Raw genomic sequence first — 12,163 nt, forward strand, 5'->3', positions numbered from 1 at the left:
TCCTGCCACAGCCAGAAAAGCCCAAGTGAGACAATGAAGACCCAGTGCAGCCAAAAAAAAAAGAGAAATGAAAAGGTTATCCTGCCCTTCCTGGTACAAGGAGGGCACCTTTCTCACAGGAAATTTTATATCCTGCATTTAGGTAGAAGGGAGGTTGTAGCCCTTCCTGCATTTGCTGTGTCTCAAGTATCTTCAGCTCAAAGTAACACTTCTGCCAAAGTGGCTTATTCTGATTCCCTACAGAGTAAATAAAGGTGACTAAATTTCTACCACTGCTACCTCTAACTTGAAATGTTACTGTCAATGAATTCAGCTAACACTTATTAAGCATAATGCCAGTGAATTCCTATGCATTTCATGTAGTCTATTTCATTTAATTCTTTCAACAGCTCTGAGCGGCTCAAAGCAATTAAGTTAACCTGCCCACAACCACACAACTAGTAAACGGGAATACACCAGGAATCCAACTCAACTGTACATGACTGCAACTTACTTCTAGTTCTTCACAGCCTCACTACAGACAATTGTGCTGAACTCAGTTGGCAAGAAGTTATCTTTACTGTGTTTGAATTTTGCTGTGCCAAGCACCCCCTAAGGCTAAGAGCTCCCGTTATCCATCTTAACTTGTTAGCCCTGAGAGGTGAGGAAGGTCTTTACATACAATGGGCACTTAAATCCATTTGAATGATGACTCTGCTGCCTTTATAACCATGACAGCAGTTTGGACTGGAGTCCAACACTCTGGGCCGCTCGATAAATCCCTGACAGAGTGATTGCTGATGGCTTGTTTTCTTTCCTTTGCCGGGGTATTTATAGAACTTTGAGCAAGCTCCAAAATGTAATACTCTCCAGAATACTTTTTGGACCTTTAAACTATGTCCTGTAAAGAGAAAAAATAGCTAGGATTTCAGATAAGTCTCAAATATCGATTTGTAAGTACCTCTCAGAGGACTCAGATATGCTTCGTTGAATCCTATATTACTCCTGTCCAATTCTACCACTAAAACAAACTGCTAACATATTTAAATAAATTCTGACTGAAGTAAAAATTTTAAAAATATTTTAGTAACTTTACTGCCAAAAACAAGTTGTTGTGGTATTCCAAACTCATCTCAGAATCCAAGAGTCAAAGAAATTTACAAACCATGCAGTACACTACTGTTATTTTTCAGGATAAGAGATGTGGAGAAGAGATTACTTTTGCCTGAGATCACAAAGCTAGTCTTTGTCTCAGTTTTAAGTAAGCAAATCAGACTTGATATCTATTATGGATTCTTTTGGATATGCTGCCCATTTCCTGAATTTATTACTTTTTTGTGTGGTATCTTCAATGCTTGGCACAACACAAACACAATATACAAATGCTCAAGAAATGTTTACTGAGTTGGGCTGTGTTTCAAAAACCTGATATGTTTCTAGATACACTGTTTGCTTTTATCAGTTACTGATCCAAATAATTTTTTAAAATAAAAATGCATGCATACTGTAAAAAAAAAAAAAAAGTACCAGAGTCAAATAGTCCAGGAAGACTTTGTTCAAGACTATTGCAGTAAGAACATACAACTGTGCTCATTTCATATGAAAGCAAGGTAATGCTCAAAATCCTTCAGGCTTCAACAGTACGTGAACTGAGAACTTCCAGATGAAAAAGCTGGATTTAGAAAAGGCAGAGGAAACAGAGATCAAATTGCCAACATCCGTTGGATCACAGAAAAAGCAAGGGAATTTCAAAACAACATCTATTTCTGCTTCTTTGGCTATGCTAAAGCCTTTGACAGCGTGGATCACAACAAATTGTGGAAAATTATTAAAGAGATGGGAATACCAGACCACTTTACCTGTCTCCTGAGAAACCTGTATGCAGGTCAAGAAGCAACAGTTAGAACCGGACATAGATCAGTGGACTGGTTCAAAATTGGGAAAGGAGTATGTCAAGGCTATATACTGTCACCCCACTTATTTAACTTACAAGCAGAGTACATCATGTGAAATACTCGGCTGGATGAATCACAAACTGGAATTAAGATCGCTGGGAGAAATATCAACAACCTCAGATATGCAGATGATACCACCCTTATGGCAGAAAGCAAAGAGAAACTGAAGAGCCTCTTGATGAGGGTGAAAGAGGAGAGTAAAAAAGCTGGCTTAAAACTCAACATTCATAAAACAAAGATCATGGCATCCAATTCCATCACTTCATGGCAAATACATGGAGAAAAGGTGGTAAACAGAAAACAGTGGTAGATTTTATTTTCTTAGGCTCCAAAATCACTACAGATGGTGTCTACAGCCATGAAATTAAAAGACAGTTCCTCCTTGGAAGAAAAGCTATGACAAACCTAGACAGCATATTAAAAAGTAGAGACATCACTTTGCAGACAAAGGTCAGTATCATCAAAGCTATGGTTTTTCCAGTAGTCATGTACAGATATAAGAACTGGACCATAAAGAAGGCTGAGCGCCTAAGAAAAGATGCTTTTGAACTGTGGTGCTAGAGAAGACTCTTGAGAGTCTCTTGGACAGCAAGGAAATCAAACCAGTCAATCCTAAAGGAAAGCAATCCTGAATATTCATTGGAAGGACTGATGCTAATGCTGAAGCTCCAATACTTTGGCCACCTGATGTGAAGAACTGACTCATTGGAAAAGACCCTGATGCTGGGAAAGATTGAGGGCAGGAGGAGAAGGGGGGAACAGAAGATGAGAAGGTTGGGTACTGCTAACCAGTCGCATGGATGCCCTGCTTCTAGTTAGTCCAGCAATGGAACCCACACCCACTGCATCGGAAGCACGGAGTCTTAACCACTGAACCACTAGAGAAGTCCCCCAAGGACTAATGACATTGAGCATCTTTTTAAGTGCTTATTTTCTAATTGTATCTGTTTAGTGAACTGTCTGTTAAGTTTTTTGCTGTTAAAAAAAATCTTTTTAAAATTTTAATTATTCAGTTGTAAGGGTTCTTTATATATTTTGGATCCAAGTCATTTTTCAGAGATGCATTTTACAAATATTTCTCTTGATTTGTTGTTTGTCTTTTCATTTTCTTTAAGGTATCTTTCAAAGAACAGAAGTTTATAGTTTTGACATAGCATAATTTATCAATTTGCCCATCCCAATTTCATAAGGATTTTCTCCTCTGTTTTCCTCTAGATATTGTATAAGTTTACATTTATTTTTAGATCTATGATCCAATTTGAATTACTTTTTGTAGTCTTGTATAAGTAAGAGTTGAGGGTTTTTTTTCTTTTGCACTTGGATATCCAGATTTTCTAGCACCATTTGTTTAAAAGTCTTTCTCCATTGACTTACCTTGGCATCTTCTCAAAATGAATTGATCGTATACGTGTAGGTCTTTTATTCCCACTTGAATCGTCTTTGTCAGAGTAATGCTGGCCTCAGAGAATGAACTGGGAATTAATCTCTCCTTCTTAATTTCTTAGAAGAGTTTGGGTAGAATTGGTTCTTTTTTTAAGAAAAATATTTACCAGAATTTCCCAGTGAAGCCAAATGGGCCTGGGATTTTATTCATGGGAAAGCTTATAAATACAAATTAAAATTTGAAGATAGATATATAAAGTTATTCAGGTTGTTTTTTTCTTTTTGTCTGAACTTTGATAAATTTTGTATTTCAAGGAATTTGTCCAATTAATCTCAGCTGTCAAGTTTTTTGGCATGATGCGTATTAGTATAAAGTAGTTCTTAATAATCACTTATTATCTTTAAAACTACTTTCTAGTACTGTTTTAGTTGCATCCCACAAGTATAGGAATGTTGGTTTCATTTTTATTCCATTCAAAATACTTTCTAAATTATTTTTTATCTCTTCTTTGACCGTGGATTACTTTTTAAAGGAACTTAGTCTCCAAATACTTGAATATTTTTTCAGATAACTTTCTGTTATGGATTTTTAGTTTAATTTTTATGAGAGAACATATTTTGTATTACTTGAGCCCTGTTATATTTTTTGAGACTTTTAAATTGATGTATAGTTGATTTGTAATATTATATTAGTTTCATATTATTCATCTCACTAGAATATTATATATAGTGATTCAAGATTTTTATATTTTATACTCTAAAGTTATTACAAAATATCAGTTCTATTCCCTGTGCTGTACAATATATCCATATAGCTTATTTATTTTATACACAGTAGTTTGTAACTCTTAATCCCCTACCTTTATCTTTCCCCTCCCCTCTGGTAACCCCTAGTTTCTTCTCTATAAGTCTGCTTATATTTTGCTATTTTCACTTGTTTGCTTAATTTTTTTAGATTGAACATATAAGTAATACTATACAGTATTTGTTTTTGTCTGATTTATTTTACTAAGAATAATACCCTCCAGGTTCATTTGAGACTTCTTTTATGCATGCAGGATATGATCTAACTTGATAAATATTCTTTTTGCCCTTGAGAAGGAGTATTCATCCTGCTTTTGTTCAGTGGAGTGTTCTAGAAATGTCAATTACATCAATATAGTTGATGGAAATGTTTAACTTTTCTGTATCCTTACTGATTTTATGTCACCTTGTTTGATTAGTTATTGAGGAAGGGATGTTGAACTCTTCAATTATAATTGTAAATTATTTCTTCTTGCAGTTCTGTTAGTTTTGTTCCATGTATTTTGAAGATCTGTTATTAGTTACATTCACATTTAGGATTTATGTTATCTTAATTAATTCACCTTTATCATGAAATAGGCTTTTAATCTTTGATAATATTCTTTGCTGTGAAATCTGTTTTGCTTGACATTAGTATAGAAACTCCAGGTTAAGTTTTTTCTCATATATTTATTTGTAGTATTAACATGATATAACTTGTTTCATCTTTTTACTTCTAGCATATTTGTGTTATCATATGTGAAATGGACTTCTTACAGGCAGCATATTTATCCATTTATTTTATCCAGCCAGCCAATCTCTATCTTTTTAACTAGAGTGTTTAGACTATTTACATTTAATGTGATTGTTGATTCCTATGCATTCTTTCTCCATGCACTGTTCCTCCACCCTTGCATAATACTTTGGTTTAAGTGTTGAGCCAGCTCTATCTGCTGAAACTTGGTTTCTGTCTCCTCAAGTAAAGTACTCTATTGTGATCCCTTCCTCCGTGATTCATGACCCAGAAAAGCCTCCAGATACCTGGGGTGATTGCTGGGCTCACCTCATGTCTTTCCATTCTCTGAGGGAGCACAGTCCTGTGTTGCCTATTGTCTAATATCCCAAAAATGTTTCTCCTGCATTTTGTCCAATTTTCTTGTTTCTTGTAAGAAGTTAAGTCTAGTCCCCATTCAGTCATATCTGGAGTAGAAGTCTCCCTCAAAATCTTTTAAAATTAATAAATTAACTAAGGAAATCTTAGCTTATATGCTGTGAAATGCTTGTTTTAAAATGATGTAAGTTGGAACTTCCCTGGCAGTCCAGTGGTTAAGACTCTATCTTTCAGTGAAGTGGGTGCAAGTTCAATCCCTGGTTGGGGAACTAAGATCCCATATGCTGTGGAGTGTGGCCCAAAATTTTAAAAATGATATAAATTGATATAGATATTAGTTTAATATAATATAATAGTAGTGTGGCAATATAACATATACTTCACTCTGATTCCCTCATATCCTAGCACTGAACTCTCTCTCCAGGTAATGAAGGTTGGCCTCTTGTTATATACCTTTCTGCATTGCAATCATGATGCACCCTAGAATATCCCACATTCAAGTCAAGCTTTTTCAATGCAATATAAATGACTTTAATTATGAAAGCAAGGATGGGCTGGTATAAACCACTACCCAGGATATATAGTGCTCCAGCTTTGAAGATAGCTTTGCTTGAGGTACCCTTGATGGAACGGTATTGTGGAATTAGAGTCCTTTAGAGCAAGGTTCCTGAGTAGTCTGTATTTCAGTCCAAAAAGAGCCAGGACAGGTTTTTTCACAGACTACAAATGGTTGCAGCTTAATGTGCTTTATCTAATATGTTTACTCTCTCTGTCCTGTGTCCTTCTTTTCTTCATTATCTTTATCATTTTAATAGTACTATTTTACAACTTATTTAAGCTTTGCTATTTATGAACAGTATTACATTTATATAATGAATACAGCAAGCTTGTAATGAAAATAATTATTAACTCCTACTCTATAGAAAATGAAACTGAACTACACAAATATAAGACTTGCTCAGAATCAAGTATGGTTATGTGTTAATAACAGAGCTAAGACTAAAACTCCAGGTCTTCTGACTCCAATTCTCTTGTAGCTTTTTTTATTGTACTACCTTGACTTTCACGCAGGCCTTTTCTTATTGAGTGATCAAGTTGTTCTTTTTCTCAACTGGTCTTGCCCTCAAAGCTCATGTTTGATGTAATTTATCTTTTAATGCCAGAGACTTTCAGTCTCCCACAGAAACTGTCACAGAACAATATTCCTTTTATAAGGAGATATTTAGGAGAATCCCTTTCTAAACAAGTTTCACAATATAAATGTTGTTGATGCTTCTGTCTTAATGAATACATCAGGTTTTTAAAAGTGGTTTATAAGTCCCTTTGTTCATGAGTCGAAAGCATTACTTTTAAATCAATTAATGTATCCATGTCCATGTAAAGTTAGTTGTCTTCAAAGAACTGTGCACACTGATGGGATTAGTTCAGAATTTTGGACTTTCTTGGCCTTCTTCTTACCACTTTTATCACTCCTCAAAAGCTTTGTGCTTTTGGGGCATAACGGAGTTAATAATGTGAATAAACTAGCTCAGAAAACACAAACACAATCTGGTGTGCAGATCTGGGTGTGTTTAGTCTGTACAGAGTTTTTCTAAAATGCGAATTAGCTGCAAAATTTAAAACCAGGAGATTTCACATAAAAACCAGAACTTTCACATTGTCTTGGAAAATCAGAATACCTTGCAACAGTGCACCCCCAAACCCTCATGATTACAACTGGCTAGAGCTGAGGCTTGAGCTTCCCCTTTGGAAAGGGCAGGCTCTACTTCATCCGCCACCAACTTCTCTGTTGTCTTTTACTAGTTTCACTTCATTCACTTACTTTATCTGCCTGACTTCATGATTTCGCCCACAGACTAACACTCTTTAGTTGAGACTTAAATATCTGGGCGCAATCATGATGCCGTCTGTTGGTGAAGAGCAGGGTGGTGGGCTGTGACTCTGAAAAGTCGCTTTGTTCATCTGAATGAATTGTTGTGAATTCTACTTACAAACTAGAGAAGCACTTACTTTAGTTAAGTATGAATAAGTAGCAACATAAATATTCCCCAACTATCCCGCACCTAGGTACCTGTGCTGGATTATGGTTTAATTAACTTTGACAAGCCTTTTGAGAGGTTTGGGTGTGCGTGTTTGCTTGTGCATGTACACTGTGGAACACAGGAGGTAGAGAGAAGTTAGAGCTCTGCTTAACTTGAAGATTCTTAGCATCACGGGAATTTGTTATCTGGGTATTTTGGAAGGGGTCCCACCTTTCCTGTGTTTCTGTTGAGCATGACTTATCACATAGCAGAAAGAGCACAACATTTGGAATCAGAAAACCCTGCTAACAGTCTTCTTCCTGCCAGTTAGAGTTTGACCTGTATCAAACTGCCAAGTTTCTGTAGGCTTTTGGTTTTCTCATTGAAGAATCAGGATAGTAACAGCTGTGCAATTTAGCAGGGTGGTTGTGTGATAATCTATGTCAGGTTAGAAACAGAGGTGGTGAAAGGACAGAAACTATGCCACTCATCATGTTTATGGTTTGTTTACATAGTGATTCAGGCTGGAAGGCTGAAACATAACCCATCAATTTTGCAAACTTATTTTTTTAATTTAGCAGAAGTCAATACATTATAAAAACAGCCCTCTCCTAGAGTTTTAATAATAAAATGCCATTTGATTAAGTATAGTAGGTTTCTGTACACAGCTTTGTGATTCTAACATCTGTTAGACTTGGGCAGACATGCTAACATCTCTCAGTCCTGGGCAGTCCTGGGCAAACCAATGGAATGTGACTGGTCCTCAGTTTTAGTGGACAACAGCCTCGGGCCTCTGTTCTTCTCTGGCTGTAAGCTCTCTTCCTATGACTGGTTGGCCATTACCATGGTTTCAGTATCACATGCTTGATCTCGCTTGAGATCCATGTACCTCTTAGATTATCTAGGTGATCTTTTCACTTGAATTTCCCTTCCTCAACTCATAGTCCAGAATTCAAAGCTCAATTCATCTTCTTTCCCAAATAGTGTGTGTGCTCCATCACTCTGTCGTGTCTGACTCTTTATGACCCCGTAGACTGTAGCCTGCCAGGCTCTACTATTCATGGGATTTCCCAGGTAAGAATACCAGAGAGGGTTGCCATTTCCTCCTCCAGGGAATCTCTCTGCCCCAGGGATCAAACTCGCATCTCCTGCAGCTCCTGCATTGGTAGGTGGATTCTTTACCACTGAGCCACCTGGGAAGCCCTCCCAAATACAGGCCCTTCTAAAATCTACTATCAGTGGCATCAGTATTCCCTCAGTTCAGTGTAACTAGATTTTTTTTCAGTGATGAACATGGGCATTACCACTGGGTTTGGAATAGCCTGTGACCCAGCCTTCCTGTTTATTCCTTGTATCGAGTCTTGATAGATATTTTTCAGTATCATTCACATCACTCCTTCCTTTTCTATTGTGCTTATACTGCTTTAGTCTAAGGGCCCCTCACTATTACTTGACTCATAATGGGAATTCCTCCTGAGGGTCCTGAAATTCAGCTTTTTATGAAAATCTTTCAAAACCTATAGACTACCCCATTAAGTCTGAATGTTTCTGCTTGTCTTAAGGCTTTCCATATTTTAACCTTACATATTTTCATTTCGTGCCTCATTTCTCATCAATTAAACCCTCCTCTTCTTCACCTTAGCCTCCTTGCATGTTTTTCTTACATGGACACTCTTCTTCTGTGTCTATCCAAGTCAACAAAGACCTAAGAGACCTTGTTATATACCATCCCCATTCTACAACTTGTCTGACTATTCCTTTCTCTCCTTGTTTCCCTCTTTATGAACCTCTATACAGTAACACTGTCATGCGGTTATTGCACTGACTTATCCACACTTCTCACTCACCATCTTTCTTCTTTTTTAAGTATTTATTTGTTTGGCTATGCTGGTTGTTAGTCGAGGTATGTCAGATTTTCGATCTTTGTTGTAGCATGTGAGATCTAGTTCCCTGACCAGAATTGAACCCTGCTCCTCCTGCATTGAGAGTGTAGTGTCTTAGCCACTGGGTCACCAGAGAATTCTCCACCATCTTTCATGAGTGCCCATTTTGCCTCTTCAACTAAATTATAAACTCCTTGAGGAGAGGTAGCACATCATGCTGAATCTCTCTCAAATTCCTTGTATGTGGTAAATATTGATTGAAGGAAAAATTGAATGGCTTGTTGATTTATTTTAATAAGTTAATTGAACAATAGATTCAATTAGGTTTTCACAAAGCTTTTTACTTACTTTTCAATACCTATGTCCCTCTGGGGTAAGTTAAGTTGTGTTTTTAAATAAACCAAATAGAGGAAATGCTGTAACTTACTTTTAAAGTAAAAACTGGGACTCAGTTTGATGAGTACAGAATGTGCTTTAAAAGTCAATGGAACAGGATATTTGAAATCAGGCCTGTTCTAGAAAAATCTAATATATTTGGGGGAAAAAATCATTAGATCTCTTAAATTCATCCTATTTCTAATAATTAAATACCACTAGCCCACAAGTGAGGAAATCAGAACAATATTGGCTATACAAGCTGACGATGGCATTGACTGCCCAATGAAAGTGACAGGAGACTTCCACCCACGCAAGTACCATGTCATTTTTCCATGAACTCGCCCTGCAGTGATTAAGTATGTGTACTTGAGAGTGCTTCCAAAGGTTTGAGCAATCCATCTGGCAAAAGCACTCGACACTATGGGATTTGTTATTGTGGTGTTATGCCAGCACCAGAACTTATTTAATTGCATTAGTCATCAAGCAGCAGTGCCCCTAATCTTGGATCTTACTGAGTGCTGTCTGGTTTATATGTTTGAGAGACCAAACAAACAAAGCTGAATTACTACAAACTTCTCCTATATTTAAGTCTGAGGTCTGAATGTTCTGACCCCAGGTCCCAACCAGTCCTGCGGTAAAACTGGAAGGGTCCCTCCCATGCAAAAGAAGCATAATCAAGGTCAAAATGGCAAGAGTTGAAGCTTCCAAAAGGCTTTGTCTATCCTAAGTACAATTTCCCAGTCACATGCTAAGTCTCCAAATTCTTCACATTGGAGTCATTTCTGTATATTTCAGTGATAGTTCCAAGAAGTCCCAGTTTAAACACAAATATGTTACCTGGAACTAGTTACCCATTAACCCCTTAGCTCTGTGCTCAGCTAGCCAGCTTCCTCTGGCTGGACACCAAGAGGACTGAAGTCAAGTGGGTTGTTTGAATTGACGGGTTCAAAAATGCAAAGGCTCTGATCATGAGATACTGCTGGTTGGAAATAACAGGTTTATAAGCCTTAGTTATGAGGCGGAAGAAGGAGAACAAGGAAGAGAAGGAAACTTCCCACTTTATGACTTTGCCTATCTCCGACCAGAGATTTGAGACTTTCCAGACCAGTTATCATGAGACAAGACCCTAGCCATTATTTTGTGAGGCCCTTTAGCTTTGCCAGTTGACATGCTAGAAACTTACTCAAAACTTCCTCCCATCTTTCTAGAAGTTCAGCCAAGAAAAAAGAAGTTAAAAGGCAAGACAGAAGAGAAGATAAAAAACAGACACTCTGTTTCCAAAAAAATTGATTTCCTTCTCTAGAAAAATCCTCCTTTCTACAAAATGTTGCTCTGTTGTGGAAGGTTTTGGACGTCTACCTTAATATCCTCTTGGAGTCCTTTCTGTGCTTCTTTGTATTATCTCCAGGTTAAAATAATCCCAGGACAACTGACCCCTATTGCTTGTGCCAGGAGAACTAACAAAGTATTCAGAAGTGATCATGATTGAGATTGGCCAAGATCATGATTGAGACTAATATGGGTGGGTAGCCTCCCTATGGGTGGATAACTGGCTAGAAGTGGTATGTGGAGCTCTGATGGGCAAACAAGAGGTGGAGGAGAAGGACACCCAACAGTGAACAGTAACAAATGATTCACTAGAAATATCCTACCCGCCCACTGTTGATCTGAGATTTCTGAGCTAAAAAACTTCAGTATCACTGGAATATAAACTTTTGGTTTAATGGGCACATAGATGTTTGTTAAAATATCAGATTTTATAAAATTAACCTTCATGATATAAAATAACACTTCTATTCTCTCATCCCTTTTAAGCTGCCACTCTTCTACCTTACAATAAAATTGGCTTTCCATCAAGGGTCTAAGAGGGAAACTATCACTGAATGAGATTACAGACATAATTCACACGCCTATGATTTTTATTTTTAAAATAGAAACAAAGTAAACTTCGCTCATTAGCAAAATAAACCCAGGACTTATTTCTCCACCAAAATAAAATTTTAGATGTCCTTATTACATTAAGAGCCAAAAAAATTTTTTTTAGTTGGTCATCCTTAAGAGCATTCTTTTGACTGCTGTGGTGGACTTATCTGTCACACGGGCTTGGCCACCTTAGCCCTCTCTGCCTAGTATGAAAGAGAGTGGATTGATTGCAGCTGGTACAACAGAGTCATTGACTCATCCAGTCAAAGCTTATGAAGAACTTTAGCCTGGATGTCCAAGATTTAGTCCTCAAAATGATACCAATTATATGACTATACCAAGAAGGTCCTGAAGAGGACAGGGTTTGGAAAACATAGAATTACATACATGTTTCCTCTGTAACTCACCCTTCACCTTGGCAGGCGTACATCCTCAAGTTCAGATCAGGACTTAAAATGTCCAAGAGACTGGGATGAAGTAGAGTTGGCTCCACTGGCCTGGAGTGGATTCCTGGCTAAAGACCCAGGGCACTGACTTGAGTGGTGAGATTTCCAAAATATAAAAGGAAACAGCAAGTGAGAAGGAGGAAAGAGAATGGTGTGTGTGTGTTTGTGCGTGTGGTCTCAGATCAGAGGTGCATGTGGGTGAGGAAGATGGGTAAAACAAAACATTAGAAACCACGCCTTACCTCCTGCTATACCCTGTGCTGGATGCTGCCTGTTCACCTTTCCAGGTTTTCTTTCCTCA

At 37.5% G+C, this 12,163-nt stretch overlaps 1 long non-coding RNA gene across 1 annotated transcript in view; it reads right to left on the reverse strand.

The window, feature by feature from the left end:
- LOC138444932 (uncharacterized) overlaps positions 1–11,905 on the reverse strand; it is a 34,246-nt gene extending 22,341 nt beyond the window's left edge. The window contains exon 1 of the long non-coding RNA XR_011258662.1: positions 11,824–11,905. This is a non-coding gene — a long non-coding RNA (uncharacterized lncRNA). The remainder of the gene's footprint in view (positions 1–11,823) is intronic.
- Between the last annotated feature and the right edge of the window lie 258 nt (positions 11,906–12,163).

This window comes from Ovis canadensis, chromosome 8, assembly GCF_042477335.2.
Source record: "Ovis canadensis isolate MfBH-ARS-UI-01 breed Bighorn chromosome 8, ARS-UI_OviCan_v2, whole genome shotgun sequence".
In the NCBI taxonomy this organism is placed as follows: domain Eukaryota; kingdom Metazoa; phylum Chordata; class Mammalia; order Artiodactyla; family Bovidae; genus Ovis; species Ovis canadensis.